The sequence below is a fragment of the Ambystoma mexicanum genome, chromosome 7q (genome assembly GCF_040938575.1).
Source record: "Ambystoma mexicanum isolate Mex_15411 chromosome 7q, UKY_AmexF1_1, whole genome shotgun sequence".
NCBI classification, from domain to species: Eukaryota; Metazoa; Chordata; class Amphibia; order Caudata; family Ambystomatidae; genus Ambystoma; species Ambystoma mexicanum.
In genome coordinates, this window is record NC_090941.1 from 1,010,413,381 (window position 1) to 1,010,437,042 (window position 23,662).

Here is a 23,662-nt window from a genome sequence, read left to right on the forward strand (position 1 = left end):
CCTTTGGGGCCAGAACATAACTCTAAAAAGATGGATCATTCATAGAGCGGACTTGTGAAAATTATTTAAATGATACCATAATTCTTGTGATTTTTCTGCCCACATTTTAAGAGGTTTTTAGAACCGGTGGCATGATCTGGGGGCAAGCTAGCAGTTAAGAGGGTATTACTTAAAATGTATGCATGTTAAAAATCTGACACTTCATCAATTAATGTCCATACTCATTGCGCACATGTGTGTAAATTTGGGGTAATGTCCGATATTACGAAACCAGTTAAAAAGTGCAAATGTCGCCATTTCTGAATGCAAGCTCCCAGGAAGAGCAGATTTGGACAGGGTATACCTCCTGTGATATGTGATGGGTGCATGTAATTTTAAACAAATGTGTACCTGTGCAAATATGTCTTTTGGGTCAAAATATAGATTGTGTGTAATTTGACAGGGGTGGGTTCTCTGTACCATAAACAGACCTCATCATGATGACACTTCATTTCATTCCCCCAATCAAGGGGAAGAGGATGAAGTGGCCAATGACAAGTGGAGAAGGGTAGAGCCTAGTGATGCTGCACACACACCCATTTTCAAAACACATAAAAGCAGACAGTCAGGACAGATAGGGACATTCAAATCCATTTGCTGCAGAGCATGCTGCCGGACCATACCACATCCAGAGATCCAGACTTCAAATCCATCAATCTCCAGAGAAAGCTGTGCAGAAAGATCCAGAAGCAGTGCTGTACCCAGAGAGAGAGAGCTGACCCAGATCACTGTGAAGTGCCGAGACCAGACCAGAGTCCAGTCTAAAACCTGACCAGATCCGTGGCGAGGCCCATTCTATTTCTAAATATATTGTGAGTACCTAGCAGAACTGTGCAGAACCAATCTCTTAGTTAAAATAATATAATTCAATCTATTTTAATCTAACCAGAACTGTCTCCTAGAAGTTGTACCTTGTCATTTTGCAAAACTGTCACTTGTCACTTTGAATTTTAACATTCCAAATCCGAAAAACTACCTTTATTTAATAGCTCATATCTCCGTGACCGTTTGTCCTAGAGACTTGCAGTAACTTTCCTCTCAAAGCTGGGAATCTTGGATTTTCAACGAACCTAGAACCGCATTCCTACCCCCTACACTTTTGCCGCAATCGCGAAAAACGCACTCACGAATTTACCGCGATTTGCAAATTTCTCCATGTGTGAAAACAGCAGCTTCTTGCTTTCCTTGCTAAAAATTTGTTTGCCTCTTAAGAACCATCCCTGAATCATTGCTAGAGTGAGCCTGGACTAATATTAACTTGACACCACTCACCCTGAACCTCTAGAGGGAATTAAAAGCATTTTAGCATATTTTTCACTTCATTGCCAGCACATATAAAAGCATTTTGGGCCTGTGTTTCAAACTTCTGTAGTCTAAGCTTGCTGGGGTGAACTGAATTACATTTGATTGCATTTCTGAGAACTGTGTGTTTTCCTTCCATTTCCTTGCATTGCATAAAGGGGGGGGGATTGCCAGAGAAAAGTGATTACATTGTTTTGTTGAAATCATATTGAGTATTTTCTGTATTGCATTTTTCATTCAACATTACATCCATCTGAACTTATATAAAGCATTCTCTACCACCATATTCTTCTGTTCCTATTCACAAGTGTGCCAGTGCCAGACTATCCATTATTGATTACTGCTCATATTAAGTGTCATATTCAATTATTAAATTATTATAAAGTGTGATATATATATCTATTGTTTAAATTATCAAATAAACCTTTTAACTTGCAAAACAGAACTACTTCTTGGCTCAGTGGGGTCAGGGGGATTCCAAGAGAGGGGTGTTATATAGGGGTAGTCATCCAGAATGCATGAACTGGACATAAAGATATATCAATAAGGGTTTCCATTCAGTATCCCAGACTAGGCATTCACTTAGCTGTAGTGTTGAATTGAATCCTCTTACATACCGCCTGGGTCGTACCCTTACCACCATGGTGTAAACTACGTTTACACCATGGTGGATGGTGGATTTACCGCCCCATTCCAAGGTGAGTGGGGCGGTAAAATCCCATTTCCCATTTTACCCTTCCCCATTCCCATTTTTGCCCCATAGGGCATAATGGGAGTGGGGAAGGTGCTAATTACGCCACCGTAAATTATGGTGGCGTAATTAGCACCATGGTCCCTTAGCGCCATGGATTTTAACGCCTGCAAAAAGCAGGCGTTAAAATCACCATGGCGCTAAGGGACCTTGCAATCAGGCGTTAAGGGACAGTGCCGTTTACGGCGCCGTTAACCCCTTAACGCCTGACTCGTAATGAGGCCCAATAAAATCATCGGGGCAGCTTATATAGCTGAGATTGTGGGCACGCCCATTAGGGCTGGCCTACCAGCCACACCCTGCCACTCCTAGAGAGTGAGCACGTGCAAAGGCAATCTATTTGCAGCCACATCCAAGAATACACTTGGGGCTGCTTAATGGATGGAATGTTCAAGGTTAATGCATCCTGCCTATTGGATGGAATGTTCAAGGTTAATGCATCTGAATTGCTATGTCCATAATAAAAGCTTTTTGGTGTTAAATGGATGTTCTTGTTTACTTTAATTCATGAGCCTGGCGCCAAAGGCGTCAGGACAGTGTCCACCCAGGTCTCCTGTGCATGCGACCCCTGCATGCCTGTGCCCCTGACTTCATGACCATGACAGGCTGTCGGCAAACTTCCAGTTCCAGCGATGATGCTATTTCCGTTGGCAGTAATTCCACCACTGGTAATTCTGCTGACTGTAATTCTGCTGTCAGAAATAGCACCTAGTTGGATGGCGGTAATGGTAATTCCACCAATGCTAGGTTGAATTGCCATCCGAAACTCATTTACAGTGGTAATTCCGCCAGACGGAATTACGTTTACCACCAATGGTGTGTGCACACTCCTGATTTCTTGTAATATGGCAGTAATTCCGCTGGACACCAGGTCGGTAATGGTAATTTGCTGCTGTATTACCACCCAACTTTTAATGGGGCCCGTTGTCCTAGTCGGGGAAGCAATGCAATACAAAAGAAGGTCCCTACCTGTAAGACTGGGCTATTTATTTAAAATTGAGTGTTGCAAGGTGGCAATGTGGTCCCACTTACCAAATGGATTTAGTGATGTACCTGTACTATCACTAAAAGTGTCCTACTCGATAACACCAAGATAGGATGTCCCACGCCGTGACTAGCCTTGCACCACAGAAAAGAAGAATGGTGAAAACTCAATGCTCAAAAATCTGGTACTCAGCTGAAATCCAGAAACTGAAACTCAGTAAAAAGAGAGCATTACGTCTCTGGAAGAAGACCAACTCAACAGAAGAAAAAATCAACTATGCTTGCACCGTCAAGGCACATAAAATGGCCATATCCAAAACAAAAATATCTTCCTATGATAAAAGAATTAAAGAGGCATCCTCCAATGCCAAGGAATTGCTTAAATCTTGAGAGCGTTGGAAGAATCTCAACCTCTCGTTTCCTCAATCATTAAATATTCCAATTGGTGCACCTCTATTCAGAAAGCTATGCTGCATAAAATTGAACAAATCAAGAGTGACATTCCGTCTAATCTAGGCATCCCGGATGGATCTATCCCTACTAGGAGGTATGTGAGACCTGTCATTCCACAACCCCAGTTTAAAATCAGGGATGTCTCTGAAGTGGAAATTTCAGCTATTCTTGAAAGAATTAAACCTGCAAATTGTAGGGGTGGCATCTACCTGGCATCCATTGTCAAATCCTGTGCTGTGCAGCTCGCACCTTTATCACATAAGTTGTAAATTCCTCCTTCCGCGAGAGCCACGTTCCACCAGACAGCAAACAGGCCTGGATCTCCCCTCTGCTGAAAAAGCTCTCCCTGGATCCAAACCTTACGGGCAACTATCATCCCATTACTAATACACCATTTCTACTGAAGATTCTGGATAAAGCCGCTCATCTACAGATACAAGACTTCCGAAGCTATCACGACATCCTAGGTCCAAAACAATCATACTTCAGATGTGCTCACAGTACTTAGTCCATTCTATCGGATCTTAAAGCGGATATCATGCAGCACTGCGGAAAAGGAAAAACTGCTCTCCTGATGCTCTTGCACATGCCGGCAGCTTTTGACTTAGTAGATCATTCCATTCTGGTAGCCAGACTGCAACATTGTTCCTATTTTCCTAGTAAGGCTTCCAGATGGGTACACTCGTTCTTGATGAACTGGATAGCCAGAGTCTACCACGAGGATGCCATGGCTGATGGATACTTAGTATCCTGTGGTGGGCCTCAGGGGTCTTGTATGTCACCCACCTTATTTAACATCTTCACCCTTCCTCTCTTTGAGTTGCTGGATGCAGAGAGCATGGTGTAGGCAAACTACGCTGACGACCCACAGTGCCTCTTTCCACTCTCAGGCAACCATAGTCTTGACACCATTACAATCAATTCCATCTACAACCTTATCCACGTGTGGATGATTGCCAACGGATTGGCACTAAACAATGCTAAAACACAGATCATGATCACTGGGACATCACCCAAGTTGCGTAAGCTGGACACCGCCTATCACTCCTTTCAAATCACAGAGTGCACTCTGGCTACCCTACCAAAAGTCAAGACTCTTGGAGTAGTTCCTGATAAAGATCTCAGCATGATGGCTCACATCAGCAGCCTGGTATGAAGCACTTCTTACTACATTAAGCTACTTGCTCAGCTTAGACCTTTTCTTGACTCCCCTAATTGCGCCACTCTAGCTCGCGCCATTATTTAAGCTTCTCGTGATTATGCTCCAGCTTCTGCAGGGCATTGGTAGGGTTGAAATCAAGTGACTTCAGGTTGTGCAAAATAATGCTGTTTGTGTGGTATTGAGGTTGCGGAAATCCGATCATGTAACTGACGCCAGGAGATCCCTACATTGTCTGCCTATTGGCAGATGTATCATATTTCAGACATTATGGGCCTCATTACAAGTTTGCCGGTCCTGGAACTACGGTACCGGTAAGCTTGCCAGTCCGTAGTTCCTGGACTAGCAAACAACGAGTTGTGCTCGCGGGTGCCTTTCTGCCCGCCACGGCACCGGTGAGCACAGCATGTCGGAGGCACTGGCACCGTTTATAACGGTGCCAGTGCATCCGGCTTCCCCATTCCCATTGAGCCCTATGTGGCTCAAATGGGAATGGGGAAGATTTTTTCTCGGTGACCAGGAATGAGCAAAAACTGGGTCTGGCAAGGCCCTAATGATCCGGTAATTGCCCATTTCTAGGCACCAGAAAAAATAAAATACCGGCGGCAGCCTCGTTATGAGGCCCTATGTATTATTGATACCTTCCTTTATGAGAAACGCCCAGTTTATCTCTCTTGTGGGATGTTCTGACCCACCAGGCTCTGCCCTGCAACATCACTGAGTGGTGCTTTCATCAGAAACAACAGGATGGCTGCCAAAAAGCCCTATGCGCTAAAAATCTCTGAGAAGTGCACAGGGAAACCGGAAAAATGGCTGCCAATCCATTTTGCCTGTGTCAGTGGTGGAACCGGAGACCACACTACCAAAACCTGTCATGGGGCTGCCCACAGAGTGAAATGGAAGTACCTAAAAAGGCAGGGTTGCATTGCCAGACATCCCAGAAGTGCTTTAAAATCCATTTTTCCTTGGCTGTTGAAAGTGCAAAATCATGGTTCCCAAAAAATCAGAAAAGATCCAACATCCTTGTTGGGTGTTAAACATCACTTTATTTAAAGAATCCACCTAAGCACAATGTCAGGAGAAGCACATTTCATCACAAGAAAATCCACATTCCAAAAGGTGCTTGCCTGGAAAAATCTGTTAGATATGGGCACAGTAACGCCGCTCCCCTGTGTCACAGCTGTCATTTACTTATACTGTTAGTTAAACTTGTGCATTAAGATCAAATTGTGGAAAAGAAGATACTTGCCATCAAAAGCAATATAGGTTGCTACTATTCAATCTCTATGTTTGAAAAAGACTGGAATTATGAGATCTGTGTGTATATTTGTTGAAAATGTAAGTTTATTTAGAAAAGACAATTTTAAACAAGGGGTTTTAAAAGTGAACTAATGTTAGCCACAGTACTTCAAAGGCATATTCCACGGTTTTCCCCAAACAAAGGCATCTTCCCCCTGCTCTCTGCTCAGGCACTGTCATTGAGTTGTTAATGGAGGTGGGAGGAGATTTTGGCCTGTTGCTCTGAGAGACAAAAGACTCCCTTGATTGAAAAGATATGCAGATTCAACTGTCAACAGAAAACATCTGCCAGCAGGAAGAGAGCCTGGGAGTGCTCTGGACCCAGCCAAACCTTGGGGGCGGGACCAGACAGATATGTGTATCTTGACCCACAAGAAAATATCTTTTTGAAAAAGACTCACAAAGAACTGTGCAAAATTTGTAAAAATCTGTAAATATATTATTGTTAAAATGAAAATTCTGCTCACAGTTTGAAACTACTCTGAACTCTGTGCGATGTTCAGAGACAGGACTACCAAAATGTTAATGTTGTAGCAGTTGTGATAATGATAGAAATATGAATCTTCACAGGATTATGCCCAGATGTCATGTGCATGTATGGAGAAAAATGTGGACAGATCTGACACTGGGTACCCCACCAAAAGCGCGAAAACGGTAAATTGTGAACCGAAGCTTACACTAAAATGAGACTCGGACGGATGCGTGCTCTACTTAATCTGTGATGTGAATATGTATTATTAGCAAGTTGGTGATATGGTAAATATGAATTATGTGAAAAATAGATATACTGTACAGAATCAAAGGGGAGGTACTCCCTGGATTGTAAAATACAGCATCACTATGACACTAGATTTCCTTCTCAAATCAGGAGAGGGGAAATACTCTAACCAATAGGATTCCTAGAGGTTGTGCTTAGTATAATTCAGCCTACACACCCCTTTGGGAAATACATAAATAGGGACAGTTTAGGACCTAGAGACACACACAGATTCACCCATCAACTGATTTACTGGCGAAGCGCTCTGCAGGAGAACCCAGATCCAAGACTTCAGAAGTTTGAAAGCAGAGAGGCCCAATTCCAAAGCTGAACGCTTCTCAGCTTGGCCTTTAAAATCTTGCAACCTGATTTTACCCCAAGACTTCCAAGGGGCACACCAAAAATTTAACAGCCTGGCTGTGCTGTTTCTGCTTTCTTGCCAAGAACTCTTGCTAGAACCCAGAGATCCAAACCAGTAGAGCAGAGCGGTAACCAGATAGCTGCCACCCAGAACCAACCCATCAGATCCAGTCCAGAGGCCTTGCAGAGTCCAGAGTGCCGTCAGCTTTCAAACGAATCTAAAATGGCATTCCAACTCCTTATAGTTTTGCCGTGGATTTACATTTGGCTCAATTTCCTCACGTGTAAACCAGCTATTCTTTGCATCTGCCCTCAGAATTCTGTTTTCAATCTGCTAGTTATTCAATCATCCTTGCTAGTGTTCACCTAGAACTATACAAAGCGGCTCCCACTAGTTTTGAATCCAATTTAGCGAATTAAATCCATTTTTCAGTGTTTTTCCCATTCATTCAAAACCACATTCAAAAGCATTGAACCTGTTTTGAAATCATTCCTGTTTCTCTCTGCTTGCTGGGGGGGGGGGTAGGGGGAATTGGGATTGAAACTGTATTGTTGAGATGGTATATTCCTGAAACCTGTTTTCTCCCCTTCCATCTCTATATTGCATATTAGGGGGGATTGAGTAGTATCAGGGGGAAAGAGTGACATTGCATTTGATTGAACCCACATCAAGTATTATTCCATGCTGCATTGTTTTCCTATCCATATCAAGTATTATTCCATGCTGCATTATTTTTCTTATCCATACTCATTCTGATTAAAGAGATTGTTGATTTTTGTGATATCACCCAATATTGTATAAATATTAATAGTGTGATATCTAGATACTGTTCAAATTCATAAAAGTGTGACATATATCTTGTTCACATTCATAAAATAAATCTTTTAATTTTGCAAAACAGCCTGCTTCCTGGTTCAGTGTGACCTGGGGGATTCAAAGTGAGGGGCGTGATATAAGGGTACATCATTCAGAAATAAAAGAACTTATAGACAAAAATATATAATTAAGGGTTTCAATTGTGCATCCCACGCTAGGCATTGACTTAGGTGAAGTGCTGGGTTGAAATCACTTACAAGATTGGGGGCTCGTAGTGGGATTTCTGAATCAGATATACCACTTGTGACAGTCTAATACAGTGTGCTAACTGACAGGGTACATAAATCCTGTTGGGCTACCACGCTGTGTTACACTGTGAAAAGCACCCCTCAATAGGTACGCTCTGAGGAATCGGTCTGTTTTGCAAAAATAAAAGAAAACTTCTGTAAGTCAGGAAGGAAATTAATATTTCCAGAATGGCGACTTTGGTAGAGATGACTATGACTAAAGAGCACCTATTGCATACATTATTTGTAAGGGGTGAATGGACAGAGCAGGATCAGAATGTGTGGTTGCAGGCAATCACAGAACAGATCACTGCAACAGGATTAGATACATGGCAAGAACTATATATGGCCCCTAAGGCAAAGGAAGAACAAAACAAGATTGCCAAAATAGCGGCATATCTATACCTATATATTGGAGCCATACATGATAAATATGCCGAGGGCCAAGATCTGGCAAACAGGCAACTGCAGGCATTATAAAAGGCCCAAACTGATCTGGACTCTTCCGAGCAGAGGCTACAGAGGAGCTAGGAATCAGAAAATGAAAGTAGGCAGTACATAACCAAAATAAAAGAGGACATGGGTATCCTGCAGCAGGAAAAGGCAGACCAGGATACCAGAATGCTGGCCCTGCAAAAGGAGTACCAAGAACGCTTGGACTCCCTACTGCAGAGCCAGAAAAAGCTGGAACAACAAATAAATTTCAACAGGGCATGCGCAGAGCAGGTAGTCACCCTGCAAAGCCTCTTAGACAGAGAGAAAGAAGAGAGTAATACATTAATCCTGAAAGACGTGGACACCCAGGCAGAATTTGATGAAGAGCGCCAGAAAGCTGGTGCACTTCAAAGACAGAGGGACGATCTGGCGGCACAGAGGCAGGCTCTTGCTCAGGAAAGGGACACCTTAGGCCAGGAAGTCTGCTATTTAAAAGAGAAGCTGGAAGAAAATCACCTGGCCCTTCAGGGACTGGGTGACCTCCAAAAAGACCATCAAAAATAAATTGTTAGAGCACACCAGGAGGGTGGAAGATGCTTGAGCAAGGAAGGACCAGGCCAGTATAGACAGGACTCAGGAGGTAACCCTCCTGCAGCAAATACTGGCCCAGTACTCTAAAACAACACAGGAAGCACAGAGAGAAAATGAGGCTCTCTGTGAGAACAATGACAGGCTCCACATACAGGTAGCTATGCAAGAGCGATTGATAGAAACCAGCAAGGCCTTGATAGAGGAACAGAAAGATCAGGTTTTTGCATGGCAACAGGGAGCAAGGGCTGACAGAGATGGGGTTAGCTGGGAAAGGGAAACACCTGAGCATAACCTCAGGAACCCTAGTACCAGAGGCCATCACCTCTTCCAATCCCTGGACTCTGCCACCCCCATGTCCACTCGCGTACATGAGTCAAGGGCCACGCAGATGGAAGATTTCAATCCAGGCAGAAATATGGGGCTCGTAGACCAGCACCTCCCAGGAATGGATGGGCAGGCATCTGGGTATGGGTACCCAAGTACTGTGAAATTTAGTGCGGAACTCCATGAGAGTAGGCCCACTAAGGGCATCCTCAAAACCTCTGCCCAGCTAGGACAGTCGTGGGGGGTACTCATCAAATCCTGGGAGCAAGAAGGAATCAGAAGACTCCTCTGAGTGCCCCAGGACACAGGAGACTAGTTCACCACATTCTTCCAGCCATTCCCAGGCTCGCACAATCCAGCAGCGCCTAGAAAACCAGACGGGCACCTCTGGGAGCAATGCCTCTGAGTCAGAGGAGGAGTGGACCAGGGTTACCCGAACCAAGAAGGCCAATAAGGCAAAAAGGGCCTTGCTTAAGGACCCCTTAAAACAAATCAAAGTGATAAGCAGCATCATCACGCCCTATCATAAGAACGCAAAGTATTCTGTTTGGAAGCACTTAGAGCTCTTTGAGCAGATGATGGAAATTTTCCATTTGAAGGACAGCCAAATCTGTATTCAATATATGAAATGGACCTTCTCACCAGAATACTCCAGCTTCTTTGCGGGGCTGGAGGACGAAAATCATTCTAGATGGTCTGCCTATAGGGCGGCCATCTTGAAACATTTTTCTGTGCATAGAAATCATCAAGAGGCTCGTAAGGCAGCCTACAACTTGCAATGTGGGAAGGATCAGTCCCTGCAAGAATGTGTGCAGGAATTAAAAGCGTGCCTTTGCGCAGAACACCAGAAGGGTGCGCACGGACAGCAAAGAATTTGTGAATACTTTTTTCCACTCTCTCCCCAAGTACATCATGACCCAGCTAGTGAGAGATTTTCATAAGAAAAGATCACTAGACTGGGTCATTGAACAGGCCACACAAATTTATGAGGTGCAAAAGCCCATAGAAAACAAAAATAATGCAAAAAGCCCCAAACCAACCAACACCCCTGCTGCTGCTAAGGTGGCAGAGGTGAAAGTTGCCCCCATTTTAGACTTAGAGATGGGGGCCCTAAAAACCTGCCTGCACAAAATCAGAATAAACCCAAGCCCAGAAGGCCCTCGAACCAGTCACAGACAGGGAGCCAAGGAGGTAGTCCCACAAATGGGATCCCTCACTCCCCTGACTACATAAGTCCCTGCTACAAGGGGAACAGACTCATCCTGGGTTATGTGTGGACTCCTCCAGCCCAAGGGGGGGGGGAATCCAACCAAACAGCAGCCAACCCAGGGAACTTCCCTCCTCACTTCCCCCAGGAGGGCAGAAATTCCACAAATCCTGGACAGAACTTCTTCCCCTGGTACCTGCAAAATTTTCAACCCCAAAATAATCCATCCTTCTTTCCCCACTTCCCTGAGCCCAGATAACCTAATCCAGGAGAGGGGAGGCTAAGGGTGGAGGGGTACCCACATTTTCCAAACCCGGGGTATTTTCAGAGAAGGGATAGCTACACTTCCCGGGATCAGTCCAGGGGAGACAACAGAACCCCGTATCATCCTGAGCGGGTGTCACAGCTAGAGCGCCAGGTCCAAAACATGGCACAGGATCTGGGTCGCATGCTGAGGGCTCAACAGAACCCTCAGATGAGCATGCCGGGACAGAATGCCTCAAACTCTGGACCTGGTGCTCCAGAGCAATGACGGGGGAAGAACCCCGACAATCCACCGGTTCCCAGGGAGGAGGCACAAGGGGAAGGGGGGTGTAAAGCCCTGGAGGAAGCTTCCTTCCCTACTTGTAAAAAGCCCCTGGAAACCCAGGAACCGGAAGTGAAATCTCCTGCCCCTGAAAGTCTGAAACCCAAGGAGCAGAGTGGGGGTAGGAGAAACAAAGAACCCAAACAGACCCATTTTGAGGAGGAGTTACAAATCTTCCAATTTGAAGGAGAGGAATCCTCAGAGGATCCTGGGAAAAGGATCTTCTCCTTCCGAGGTGGGGGAACTCCTCCCAAATGGGTCCCAAAAGATCCGAATCCAGACTGGGTAGATGTGGGAACTGAGCTAGCACCGCCCATCATCCAATCCCAGAACCAACAACATGAAAATCCCCTGGTTCAAACCCATTCTGGTGACTGCCTCCATAAAGGGGGGGGGCGACCCAGAACCGGAACTAGGGGAACCCAAAACTTCTCCCATATCTAGTTGCCACCTTGTCTATTCAGATTCCCAAGACTCCCCACAGAATTCTGCCCAAATCTCTTCTCTATCAGTGTCCAAAACTAGAAAACGAACCCACCAGTTGTCCAAAAATGTACATTGTATGTGCCCCCTTGAGGAGAAGGAGGGAAGATTCTATGCCCCGGTCCAATACAGGGGCAGGGTACAATTTTGGCACTGGTGGACACTGGATCCCAAGCTACCCTTCTGTCCAAAAAGGCCTTTGATAAACTGAATTCGGAAGTGGGAGAAATACCAAATTCCTCTCACCCCTCTTCCTGGACAACTTCAGAACTTTGATGGGAAGGACATTCCCGTCGAGGAGTCTGGCGATTTGGATATTAAAATTGGGCAACACAAGGTGAAGCACCCGGTCATAGTTGTGACTCCAGAGGGCACCCCTTGTTTACTAGGCAATGACCTCCTGCGAAGGTTGTCACCCCTAATAGATTGTGTAAACAAGGTCCTTTGGACCCGGACTAGCTGACCCATAAAATAAAAACAGAGTGCCAACCATGTTAGTTTAAATGGCACCTGCCACATGGTTGAACAAAAATCTGACCAAGTAGAATTTCACTTCCAGAACAACCAAATCCCAGACGTGACAGTAATAGCAGTATGACAACAAACTGGTGATGGGGGATCCTCTCTATTTCTGTAAATCAACCTTCCTTCCAGTCTACGGTGGCATTTCACACTGGAAAGAAACACTCTGAAATTCTTTACTAATCCACAATCAGACATTCCCACAACTATAGTCCAGAAAGATGAGAAATCAGCTCAGAGCCTGGCTGATATTCAGCAAATTGGAGAGCAGTTGTTCATCCCTGTTCAGTTAAATGAAGGGAAGGACTCTGTTCTCGCCCGAGTGTGTGTGAACAACGGTAAGAGCTTCATCAGCGAAGCCATGTTCCGCCAACTCCCAAAAGATCCAGCCATTCCCACATTTAAACTGATAGACAAATGGGAAATGGATCTGGAAACACCCAATTGCAAACATCTCCTGCCAAGCAGGTGTATGCTGAAAATCTCCATAGGCAACAAGAGCATAGTCCATAATTGTTGGGTCATGCGAGACGTCACTGCCACCTTATACTTGGGCAGTGACATTCTCAATCGCTTTGCCATTAGTTTGGACCTAATAAACTTCAAAGATTGGTCCCGATTATTGGATAATCCGATGGGCTTTGATGATCCAGAGAAAGCATTTAGGTCAGCTCAATTGCTGCCTTATGGAGTTGAAATTCAGATTGCAGAGGAAGTCACCATCCCAGAAAGGACCTGACAATTCTCCCTAGAAGTGAAAGTTAAAAGAGGACAGAAATTGAAAAACTCTGACGCCTATATTCATCTAAATGCTTATTTCCAACAGCAAGGGTTGGGATTAAACCCAACACCACTAGTCAATATAGAACATGACACCATTCCAATAGAGGTGGATAACGGCGACTTAAAGAGTATCACTCTAACCGCAGGCACCATTATTGGAATGGCGGTTGATGACCGACATTTTTCCATAGATTTAGGTAATGAACTGTTAGGACCAATCCCCAAGGACTGTTTTGACAGTGATAGTGATGAAAGCACACAACATCAGACAGGATCTTTGCCAGGCATGGGGGGAACTTCCTGGTGTACACTTCCTGCCCTTATGGTAAGGAAGATGTGACTTGTGACTTCAAGAGGGATGAGATGATTTTCCAGGTCCGTGAGGACTACCTTCACCACCTGAAGCCACCCGTACAAACAGAATTTTGACCAGGGACTTCTCCAGCCCACTGGAGGAGGCCGCTGAGATAGCAAAACCGGAAGTCTTTCCAGGCTTCATGCAGATGGTTGAAGAGAGAGTCAACCTAGCTGATGCCTGTGAGACTCTGGAGCAAAGGCAAACATTGAAACAAGTTTTCTTGGATTTTCAAGATCTCTTTGCGGTGGACTCATATTGCTGTGGTCGCACCGACATCCACACAACAACAATTCCCACGGACTCTGGCATGACTCCAGTGTTTGTGAAGCAATATTGCTTGCCTCTCGCATCAATGGAGTCCCTTACTGAAATAATTAAGAAGCTTGCGTCCTGTGGGATAATACGTCCAGTCCACAGCACCTTCAATAATCCGGTGCTGGGAATATTGAAGCCAAACGGCCAGTGGAGACTCTGCACCAACCTTAGGGAGCTCAACAAACGCGTCCATACTTCCCAATGACCTCTTCGCTACATTGACCAAGGTCTGGCCCAGATCCAGGGGTCACAGTTATTCACTGCAATAGACCTGACCAATGGGTACTGGACTGTACCTGTCAGTAGGGAAGACCAATACAAGCTGGCCTTCACCTTCGGGGGGGCAGCAGTACAAATGGACCCAGACTCCCTTCGGCTACATCAACTTCAACAATGAATTCAACATTTTTCTACATAAGGCCATGCCCGACCTGGGTGAAAGGGGTAACCTGGCCTATGTAGATGTTCTCATCAAAAGCTCAACTGTGGAGGAACACATAGCAGAGATCCGTTATGTTCTGACACAGTTGAGGGCTGCCGGAGCAAAACTCTCCTTTCAAAGGGCACAGTGGTGTAGAACCCGTGTAAATTTCTTGGGCATGAGATTACTCCTCAGGGTCTCTGTCCCTAGGAAAAGAAAGTGGAAGCACTCCAGAAATTAAAAGACCCCACAACTCTGCGGGAACTAAGGAGCCTCCTTGGACTGACTAATTACAGTAGAAAGTTCATTGAGGACTATGCAGAGATCACAAGACCCCTGATTCATCTTTTGAAGGGGGGTCAAGTGGGAATGGGGTCCAGAACAAGCTGAGGCAGTAAGTCAACTCAAGAGAAGCCTCTCACAAGTGCCTTGCCTAGCTTACCCTGTCAAAAACAGGAGACAGGGTTCTCTAATACATGCTTGACTGCAGTATTATACCAAAAGCATAACAAGGTCAATAAAGTAATCTCCTATGCGAGTAAAACTTTATCCTAGGTGGAGGAAAAATTCAACGATTGTGAGAAGGCACTCCTGGCAACGGTGTGGGCATTGAAGAATTACTGCCCATTTATCCAGGGGGAACACATCATAATGGAGACTCCACACCAGCCTATACAATATCTCCAAAGTGACAGAACCCGGGCCGGAAATGTGAGTAATTCCCGAATTTCTTCCTGGATTCTGTCAATGCAAGGCTTTCCTGTGGAGGTCAGATATGGCCAAAACAAGAAGAGTCCCCTCGCGCAAGGTCTGGCTGACTTGCATGATTGTGCCAGAGAAAACTGTCTCGAGGACGAACGTCTAAAAATCAAGGACAACATGGAGGCATACCTCAATTCCCCACACAAAGTCTTTGAAGAAGACAAGTGTGAGGGAATGCCTACTGTCTATGTGGATGGTTGCTCCTACCATGTTGACAACAAACAGGGAAAAAGAACTTGTGGCCGGCGTAGGGAATGCATGGGTGAATGAGACCCCAGAACCCTCTGCTGGATACAAGATTGGTCCCCGAAGTAGTCAAGTGGCAGAGTTGATGGCTGTGCATCAAGCCATCCCCACTGCTGTCCAACATCAACCCCACAAACTGGTCATAATCACTGGTTCGGATTATGTACGGAACGGGTTCGTGGAGCACCTGGTTAACTGGAAAACCAGAGGCATGCTATGGGCTAATAATAAACCATTGAAACATGGAAAATTAATTCAAAACATTGATGATCTGGTCACCTCGAACGGGATGACCATCTACTGGAAAAAGATCAAGGGTCATTCCAAAGTAGAGGGACCAGACAAAACTAGAAATGGCCTGGCTGATCAGCTGGCCGAATCCTGAGCCATCCAAGAGGATCTAATTGAGATTGAGTCCCGGTTGGGGGAAATCCAGGTCACTGCTTTCACTAGGTCCCAGAAAAATGCTCACAATGAACTCTCAACTGCACAATGGAGTAAGGAGACCCCAGATGCTGATTGGATTACGGCTCAAAAAGGGGATCCAATAATTGGTAAGTTTTATCAACACATTGAGGACCCTGAGAACTTTCCCCTGACAGATACCAATTGCATTGGGAAAGAGGACCTCAGAGTGTTGATGAAATGTCCAAAAATGTTCCGAATCCAAGACGGTTTGTTGGTGAGGATATCCCTAGCTGGCCATGATCAGTGAGTGGTCCCTAGCTCATTCCGAAGCCTGATGTTAAGTCACGGCCATGATGCGGCCACAGCCAGTCATAGTGGGTTTCATACAACACTTGAAATCTTAAGAGAGGTTGCACACTGGCCACACATGGGGCAGGACCTCGACCAATACTTGAAGGGGTGTCTTGTGTGTGCACAATTTCAGCCAACATCCCTCACACACCATGCACCTCTCCAAAAGAGGGGGATGACACTGCCATGGTCAGATTTGCAAGTTGATTTTATCGGGCCCGTGATTCGCTCCTCTAGGAGAAACAAGTACATGTTGACCGTGACATGCTTGTTTACTAAGTGGGTGGAATGTCTCCCAGCCCCAAACTGCAAGGCAGAAACAGCAGCTGCCCTGATGATCAACCACATCTTCTCACATTTTGGACTACCCCAAAGGATGGAGTCAGACCGAGGTAGCCACTTCACTAGCGAAGTAATGACAAAGATGTGGGGGATACTTAGGGTCAAAAGGAAATTACACATTGCCTACCGGCGAGCCTCTATTGGTGCAGTGGAGAGATACAACAAAACAATTGTGAGCATATTAAAAAAGTTTGTGGCAGATTCTGAGCCAAGTTGGGATATTCGATTACCTCTTGTCCTAATGGCCATCAGATCTACCCCTTCATCTGCAACTAAAATCTCACCGTTTGAGCTGATGACTGGACGGAGGATGGTGCTTCCCCAGCATCTGCTCTACAGAACCCAAGAGCAGACATTGATCAATGCCTCCACAACTCATTAGTATGTTGAAAATCTAAGAAAACACCTTCACCATGCGTTTGACTATGCTCAGCGAAATCTAGAAAGATCTGCAGACAGCATGAAGACCAACTATGACTTAAAGACTACTAGAAAAGAATACCATGTAGGAGACCGGGTCTACTTACAATTTCCAAAGGATCCTGGCTAAACAGCGCAAATTTTTGCCTAGCTCGAGAGGACCTTTTGAAATTGTAGACAAAATCTCACCAGTCGCCTACAAAATCTGCATCCCCAAAGGCAGTTTGGCAGAGGGGGAAGATAAGTGGGTCCATATTAACCAACTGAAGTGTTGCCATCCTAGGCACACTCTGCAGCAACTGGAGGAGTCTTCTGGAACCCCAGAGGGGGTCACTCCAGCTCCCCAGAATTCCCACTATAAAAAATATTCCATCTATATAGTCAATAAATTGCCAATAGAAAAATGTGTCCTGATTTGTCAAAATGTATGTGTCCGCCCCACTACATTAATAGTGGTGGGAAAATGTCTACAAATATGTTTTTGCTTTGTCATCCTAGAATTAGAAACAATGGAGACTAAAACCAAAAAGGACCACCCAGGGACCGGGAGGAAAGATCCAAGGGGCCCGGGGTATCGCTCCATACTCACAACAGGACTAGGCGATGAGAACTGGTCGATCCACCCCTGATGGGAGAAGCTGATGAATGTTGCCTTTGAACCAAAAGAAAAGATGATGAATTTTGCCATTTGAACCAAAAGAAATTAGACTGATCATCCCAGTCTTGTGTCTTCCAATTGATGGACAATCAATGCCAAATCGCAAGGGGTGGCTTGTGGGATGTTCTGACCCACTAGGATTCTGCCCTGCAACATCACTGTGTGCTGCTTTCATCAGAAACAACAGGATGGCCGCCGAAAAGCTCTATGTGCTAAAAATCTCTGAGAAGTGCGCAGGGAAACCTGAAAAATAGTCCACCAATCCATTGTGCCTGTGTCAGTGGTGGAACCGGAGACCACACTACCAAAACCTGTCATGGGGCTGCTCACAGAGTGAAATGCAAGTACCTGAAAAGGCAGGGTTTCATTTCCAGAAAACCCAGAAGTGCTTTAAAATCCGTTTTTCCTTGGCGGTTGAAAGTGCAAAATAATGGTTCCCAAACATCAGAAAAGATCCAACATCCTTGTTGGGTGTTAAACATCACTTTATTTAAAGAATCCACCTAAGCACAATGTCAGGAGAAGCACATTTCATCATAAGAAAATCCACATTCAAAAAGGTGCTTGTCTGGAAAAATCTGTCAGATATGGGCGCAGTACCGCCGCTCACCTGTGTTAGAGCTGTCATTTACTTATACTGTTAGTTAAACTTGTGCATTAAGATCAAATTGTGGAAAAGAAGTGACTTGCCATCAAAAGCAATATAGGTTGCTACAATTCAATCACTATGTTTGAAAAAGACTGGAATTATGAGATCAGTGTGTATATTTGTTGAAAATGTAAGTTTATTTAGAAAAGACAATTTTTTTTTTGAAAATCAATTTTATTAAGTTTCCTTGGTGCATAACGAGGTTACATTCTTGCATTGCATTTATTAATGTGAGTTAACATAAAGAGAAAACCAGACGAAACACACCCCATGCCCCCCCCCTCCCTCTCCCTCCCCCCACCCCCCTTCAGTTCGCGCTTACATAGCCTTGATAAACACTTGCACAACGGGCTCTCTTAATGATGGAGGCGTCAATACAATATGCGTGTGGCACGCCAAAGTCATATGGGCCAAACGAGTTCAGTTCTCAGCCGGGTCCTTGGCCCATGGTCCCACATCCGTGGGGAGGAGGGGAATCCCTCAGCTCAGTCTTCAGGACCTAGACCACTCGGCCGTACTTATCAAAGAAGGGGAGCCAAATTTCCTCGATACTGGACTTAGACTCATCGAGCAGGTGTGTGAGGAACTCCATGTCGTAGATGGCCCTTACTTTGGTCACCCAGGTTTTTTCCCCTGGCATTCTCGGGTGTTTCCATTTCTGCGCTAGACAGCATCTAGCTGCTACCAGCATCACCTGGAGCATGTGATCATGAGTGTTACCCCGGTCCTCTTCGTTACTAATCCCGAAGAGGAAGAGCCACGGGCAGGATACTCGTTCTATCCCATCTACCCCTTTGATCCAGGTCCGCACCTTGTCCCAGTATTTCTGGACCACTGGGCATCCCCACCACATGTGGATATAGTCACCTCTCTCTGTCCTACATTTCCAACAGTGTGGGTCATATCCTGGACGCATTTTGGCTATTCTTTGCGGGGGGTAGTGCCATCTATGTAATATCTTGAGGGCCTGATGGCGATATTGGAGGGAGGATGTGGATCGATTGGCCCGTCTACACATCTCTGTCCATCTCTCGTCATCAATTTCCTCGCCCAGGTCCCTACCCCATTGTATGCGTGCTGGTGGCGGGTCTCGGGGGATGGAGAACAGAAAGAGCTTGTATAGGCGGGAGATTATCCCCTTGGAGCCCCTTGCGGTCAGAAGGAGTTTTTCAAAGTCTGTGAGTTCCCTCCTGAGGGTATCACCCCAAGATGGTTCCGTGAGGGCACCCTTAAGCTGAAGATATCGGAACGGGGAAAGCGTGCCTATTCCCAGGGCTTCCTCAAGGTCCTTCAAGGGGAGGAAGGAGCCCCCCACCCACAACTGGCCGGTCCTACTAAGGCCCGCCTCGAACCATGTCTGGTAGGCTGCTGGTTCCGCTATTTTGGCCAGGAAAGGAGGGGCCCAGATGCAGCTCAAGGGGGAGGGCCATGTCGTGAGCCATCTATAGTAACCTCCCTCTCTCCACAGGGACCACAGTACTCTTAGAATCGGGTGGTTCAAGACTGATCTGGGGATCGTTCTCCTTGGGACCCAGAGCCATTCCTCTAGTGTGACGGGCGCCAGGGGCCTATTGTCCATGGCTACCCACTGTTTTTTCGGTCCCGGTGAGAAGTGATCGACCAGGATCCTCAACTGGGAAGCCCTATAATACGTCTCGAGATCAGGGTAGCCCACCCCTCCATCTTCCTTGGTCCTAGTCAGAACCTCGTATGAAATCCTGTGTTTTTTGCCCTGCCAGAGGAATCTAAGGAGGATGCGTTTTGTCTCGTCAAAAAAGGCCTTGGGGACTTGGACCGGGAGCATTTGAAAGAGAAACAGAAATTTTGGGAGGATAACCATTTTTATAAGGTTAAGGCGTGCCATCCATGAGCGACCCGTTCCCGCCCACCTTTCTATGTCTCTCCTGATTGCTGACCAGAGGGGGGGGAAGTTGGCCCCATACAGGTCCTCAAGGTTACGTGTGATTTGGACTCCCAAGTAACGGAACCCCTCATCGCTCCGCTTGAAGGGGAGACCCTCCACAAAGGTCACCTCCGTGTCTGGCAGGTTCCCACCCATGAATGCGACCGATTTGTCCAAATTAACCTTATACCCCGATAGTTCTCCATATCTTGCGAGGCCCTGCAGAACCCGAGGGATTGTTTGGGACGGTCTGGTGACATAGAGCAGGGCGTCATCCGCAAAGAGGCAGATCTTGCAGTGCATATCCCCCATCTGTACACCACTGATGTCCGCATCATTGCGGATCGAGATTGCCCACGGTTCCATCACCAATGCGTAGATTAACGGAGACAGGGGGCATCCCTGCCTCGTGCCACGTTCAAGGGGGAATTCCCTAGACTCAATCCCGTTAGCCACCACTCTGGCCGAGGGGGAGGAGTAGAGCGCGGATATCCATCCCAACCACCTTGGACCCATCCCCACTGACAAGAGAACCTCCCTCATGAAAGCCCAGCTGACCCTGTCAAAGGCCTTCTCCGCGTCAAGAGCCAGTAGGAGAGCGCCTTCATTCCTGGCCTCGGTCGTGGCCAATACATGGAGGGTCTTCCTTAAATTATCGGAACCCTGTCTATTGAGGACGAATCCCGCCTGATCAGGATGTATCAGGCGTGGGAGGGAGTTTTCCAATCTGGAGGCCAGGATCCTAGCAAAGATCTTGGCATCTAAGTTGAGAAGTGAAATGGGTCTGTAAGACCCACAAGCTGCCCGGTCTTTACCAGGTTTAGGTATGACGGTGATGAGGGCCTGTAGGAAAGTCGGGGGGATCGTGTCGTTGCCTCTAATTTGGTTGAACAATTTGGTCAGGGGCTTCACTAAGGTGGACTGGGTCTGTTTATAGAAATCCGCTGTGTAGCCGTCAAGGCCAGGAGCCTTTCCGGCCTTCAGTCTCTTGATGGCTCCCTCCACCTCCTCTTCTGAAATTTCCCCCTCGAGGGCCTCCAAGTCCTGGTCGGTCAGTTTGGGGAGGGGGTGTTCTGCCAGGTAGGAGGCAATGTCCTCCCGAGATTCGCCCGCTTGCCTAGAATAGAGTTTGCTGTAGTACTCAGCAAAGCATTCCGTCACTTCATGCCGGTTCCCATGAACCCTGCCCTCTTCGTCGGTCAACCGGGTAATCCCTCTCTCCACTCTACACCCCCTCGACCTCTGAGCCAGCAGAGTGCCTACCCTGTCGCCCTGTTCGTAGTATCTCTGTTTGGTATATCGCATCCTCTTAACCACCTCCCCTATGAGAACCGTATGGAGCTCCTGTCTTTTGCCCTGCATCTCGTCCAATAGTGCCCTCCGGTCCACTCCCGGGACTCCCAGTCTGGCCCGCAAGATCTGCAGCTCCCCTCGGAGTCTGCTCTCGATCAGGCCCCTCTCTCTTTTACGCCTCGAGCCCTCCGCTATGAGGAGGCCTCTGAAGGTGGCCTTCCCCGCTTCCCATACCATGGACATGTCCGTCTCCCCCGTGTCATTTGTCTCGAAGTAGGCCAGCATTTCCTGCTTCATGAACTCACGGAATACTGGATCCCTAAGGAGCGTGTCGTTGCACCGCCATCGAGCCGATCTCGGGGCGATGGGCAGGGACCAGTTAGCTATAAGTAGTTCATGGTCCGACCACGTTATGGTCTCGACTTTTGGTTGGGTCATCGCCCCATCTCCCTCCTCTGAGGCCAACAGAAGGTCGATTCTGGTGTAGGTGCAGTGCGGGGGAGAAAAGAATGTGTAACCACCCTGGGCCGGGTACGCCTTGCGCCAAACATCTACCCAGTAGTGATCCTTCAAGAGGTTCTGCAAGGCCAGGTTATCCCTCGTGATCCCCTTGGGTACCCCACCTCTGGCGGACCACCAGTCCAGTTGGGGGTCGGCTATGAGATTAAAATCACCCCCGAGAATCATGGCCCCCTCGGCCCATTCATCCATGACACCAAAGATCCGTGTGAGGAACTCCACCTGGCCCGTGTTGGGCGCGTATACGGTGGCGAGAGTAACTCGCTGCCCCTCGCAAAGCCCCTTGACACCCAGAAATCGACCCCCAAACCCCCTCTTGGTTTCCACCCCCGTTAGTTGGAGAGCCCTTCCCAGGAGAATGCCCACCCCCTCCTTCTTCGAGGTCGGGTGTGAAGCCCAATAGTTGCTACCGATGTCTTTCCCCTTGATTCTGGATTCCCTCCCGCGCTTATAATGTGTTTCCTGTAGAAATAGGACCGTCAGGTGTTGTTTTCGGAACATGTTGCCCGTGAGGGATCTTTTATTTTGAGAGTTTAGACCCTTGACATTTAACGTGCCCACCTTCCCTTCAATCGTTGTCATCATACCGTGTGCGTATTCTGAACCCCTCGTGGTGATTGAATTTTAGTGCCCCTTGCCAAGCGTATTCTTGCGGTCTGAACTGAATTTCCCCCTGAGTCCCCCAAACTACCCCGTTATCCCCCCCATCCCCTCCCCCCTTGCAACTGACCCCCCTCCCCGTGTCTTCCCTCCCCCCTCCCCACCCTTGTACCTTGAGGCGTCCGTCCACTCTCCCCAACATGTGTTGGGGCCGGTCAACGAACCACCAAGGACTCCAACCCCAGCCCCGGGGTTTTCGTGTGTCTGGAGAGTCCCAGATCGCAAGTCCGATTCAGGTCGGCCCCTGCAGGCCTTCGGTGCACTTAACCGAGACAAAAACCAGAGACCCCGCCCGGGCCCTCAACCCACAACCAGAAACCCAAACGCGGGGCAACACAAATAAACAGTTAACTTTTTAACATAATGGTCTGCCGACCCAAGGTCCGGTGGGCCAAACGCGACACCGCCGCGGTGTCCGTTCAAGGCAGTTCGTGGGCCCGGGGCCTCCTGCGTCCGTACCCTGAATCGTCTCTCACCTCATGATTTTCTCTCCTTCCAATCGAACGTCATTTTCATGAGTCAGTGTGATTTTCCGGGTTCATCGACGGGTGTCTGGTTTTCCGAAACTTTCGGGCCCCCTTGACCTTAGATTTCCCACTGTGATTTCCTGGGCCGTCGGGACCCCTAGGGGGGTCCCGTGGTCCTCCCTCCTGGGCGCCCGAATGGCCCGCCTGGTCGTTCACCAGATCGTCCGTGGCTCTTCGTATGTCCTCCTCCGACACCAGGTGGTGTTTCTCACCTAGCCACTCAAACTCCAAATAGAAGGGGTGACCCCACCGATATCGGACTCCTTTTCCCTGCAACCATCTTGTGAGTGTGCCACATTTCCTCCTCATTGACAGGGTTAGGGCCGAGAGGTCTTGGAAGATGGATACCTTTGAATCACCGTACTGTATGGTGCCAAGATGTCTCGCCTTTTCCAGGATTCTGATCTTGTCCCTGTAGTAGTGCAGCCGAACCAGAACCGAGCGTGGGCCTCTGCCTCCCCCCCCCGCTCGGTGCACCCTGTCGAAGTTGGTCGCCCCCACGTCTTCCGTTCCCAGGGCGATCCTCACGATATCGTGCACTTTGCCTTCAAGTCCTTGTACGGATTCGCCCTCAGATTCCATCAGGCCAAAGATTCGAAGGTTGTTCCTCCTCTCCCTATTTTCCATGTCGTCAACCTTGAACCGAAGCTCTTCCTCGCGCCTTTCCATGTCTCGGAGTCTCATGTCCATT